We start from the raw sequence: 3,095 nt of genomic DNA, 5'->3' as shown, positions 1-3,095 counted from the left end.
AAAGCCACAAGGTCTCAAGCACAGAACAAACAACAATGGAAAATGTGAAATCATCTTGGTTCAGAAGCTCATCAATGCTCAAAATCAAAACTTTGAGCCAAAGTCAAGCTGAACGGTCAAGATTGAAGAAGCTTGAAGAAAAAGGATAAGAGAGAAGAGGAGAGTTGCATGCAACAGATTCGGTCTTCTCTCTCCTCTCTGATGAAGCCGCTGCTAGTCTCTAATGTTGGAGAAGATGAAGTGTAAGTGTTGAACTTGTTTCAACCTTGGAAGCTTAACTCTTCTATATTAAGTGTGAATAGCCAATGGTTGAAGGTAAGGAGGGCAAGTACAGAGTTCACTCTCATAGCTACCCAAGTTGTTTGAGTTCCTCTCCTTCATGTTGTTCATTTAGTATTTTCTTTTTATCAGTTTAATCTGTCTGAGTCTCATTGAAAAAAGCAAACATGGTGAGGTTTGTAAGAAAAAGCCAATGAAAGTTAAAAGGCAGCAAGTTAAACTAGAAGAAAAAGCCATAAGATGTCTCATATTTACTTTGTACATCTTTCGACTTTGTGTCATGATTTTGTGGGGATTTCTTTACAAGTTGGGTTAGCACTTTGCTGTTGAAAGCTATATTGAGGTCTAGTAAAATTCGGATTGGGTTTATAATTTGGATTTGTTCCAGATAGGATTGGGTAGATCTTAGGGAGGAATTGGTGATTGTAATCGGTTAAAGATAATGAAATTCCATCACTGTTGTAATGGAGACTGGATGTAGGCTACATTGCACTAAGTACCTGAACCAGAATATATCTGGGTGTTATTTCTTCTTCTCTACTTCATTTCAATTTCTATTAAATAGGAGACAAAATGAAAATATTTCTCAGTTAACCATGAGACAAAAATAAAAATATCTCCTAAGATTATTTGAGAAAGCAAAAGAACTATTCAGTAGAAAAAGAGGCTAAGATTCAATCCCTTTTCTCTTAGTCTCAGATAATGATCAATTGGTATTAGAGCTTGGTCTCAAAGAGATCAAGCTTTGTAACTTGGAGAAAAGATCCTGATAGCAAATAACAGTGGTTCTAATATGGTGGCCTATACACTAACAGAAGGACAATCAAGCAATATACATCCGTTGTTCAATGGAAAGAACTACAACTACTAGAAAGAATGGAGATTTTTGTTCAATATGTAGATTACAACATCTGGGAGATAATTTTGAATGGTCCACAAGTCCCAACCAAAACAGGAGCAGATGGTGTGGTCACTCCTAAGACTGAGGCCGAATGGAATGATGAAGATAAAAAGAAAATAGAGCTCAATTCTAAAGCTATCAACTTGCTTAATTGTGCTATCTGCTTCGAGGAATTTCGAAAGGTATCTAGATGCAAAACAGTAAAGGAAATATGAGACAAGTTTCAAGTCACTCATGAAGGAACTACCCTAGTGAAGCGGACCAAAATAGACATGCTGAGCAAAGAGTATGAAATATCCTCTATGAAGGAAGGAGAAACGATTGATGAAATGTTTGAAAGATTTAGTGTCATTATCAATGGCTTGGATGCTACAGGAATTACTCACCCTAAACCTGTGCTAGTGAGAAAAGTTCTAAGAAATCTCACTAAAGAGTGGAAAACTAAAGCTATAGTTATAACTGAGAGTAGTCATATCGATCAAATGACATATGATGATCTGAGAGGAAATTTACTTGCTTTTGAAACCACTTATTTGAAAAATGATTCAAAAAAGAAAGGAATTGCTCTCAAGTCATTCACTAAGTCCCTGGATGATGAATTCAGTGGTGATAATTTTTTTGATGATAAGTTTGTTATGTTTGCTAAGAAATTCAGGAAAATGATAAAGCAAAAGAACGAAGCAAATGGGGAAACTCAAGAAAACCAAAAAGGGACTTAAGTAAGATCATCTACCACAACTGCAAAGAAGCTAGACATTACAAGTTTGACTGTCCAAAATTGAAGAAAGAAGACCAAAACAAGAATGAAAAGAAGAAGGGGATGATGGCCTCTTGAGAAGATCTGGAAAACAATTCTGAAGATGTGGAAGAATCTGAAAGCAAATCACAAACCTGTCTCCTGGCCGATCAAACTGATGAGGTTTACCTAGTATTCAAAAGAAAAGATAACATGTGGTATTTGGACAGCGGATGCTCTAGGCATATGACTGGAAAGTCTACATTCTTCATCAAGCTACACGAGTATGATGGAGGGTTTGTAATCTTCGCTGACAATGGCAAAGGAAAGATAGTGGCCATAGGTAAAGTAGGTAAAAATTTCTCATCATTCATAAATGATGTCTTTCTTGTTGATGGTTTTAAATCCAACTTGTTAAGCATTAGCTAATTATGTGATCTTGGATATTTGGTTATTTTTAGAAGATTGGACTAAGTCATTTGTGAAAAATTTGGTGAAATTTTGTTTGAAGCAAAAAGATGCAACAATGTATATGGAATCACTCTAAAAGATTTAAAAGATAAATAAGTAACTTGTTTTACCTCCACGGAACTTGAAAAATGGTTTTGGCATAAGAAATTGGGACATGCTAGTGGTGGACGAAATTGTGATCCTCAAAGTTGGTCTCTTTGTTCTTGTATAAAATTTAAATATTGGCTCTATCAAAAATACCCCAAAGAGATCATGGTATGATGAATTGGGATCTTAATAATCCCTGGTAATGGCACGTGTGATCACAACTCTGTTCAACTTAACCAGCAAGTGTACTGGGTCATCCAAGTAATACCTTACGTGAGTAAGGGTCGATCCCACAGAGATTGTTGGTATGAAGCAAGCTATGGTCACCTTGTAAATCTCAGTTAGGCAGATTAAATGGTTTATGATAAGTTCGAAAATAAATAATAAACAGAAAATAAAATAGTAAATAGTTACTCATATAATTCCATTAACGCCCAGCCTTCAGGAGTTTGAAGCTCGTCACAGTCATTCAATCCCAAAATCCTACTCGGAATACCACAGACAAGGTTAGACTTTCCGGATTCCCGGAATCCTACTCGGAATACCACAGACAAGGTTAGACTTTCCGGATTCCCATGAATGCCACCATCTATCTAGCTTATACCACGAAGATTCTGTTGA

This window comes from Arachis duranensis, chromosome 2, assembly GCF_000817695.3.
Source record: "Arachis duranensis cultivar V14167 chromosome 2, aradu.V14167.gnm2.J7QH, whole genome shotgun sequence".
Lineage (NCBI taxonomy): Eukaryota > Viridiplantae > Streptophyta > Magnoliopsida > Fabales > Fabaceae > Arachis > Arachis duranensis.
This window is presented reverse-complemented; position numbering follows the sequence as displayed.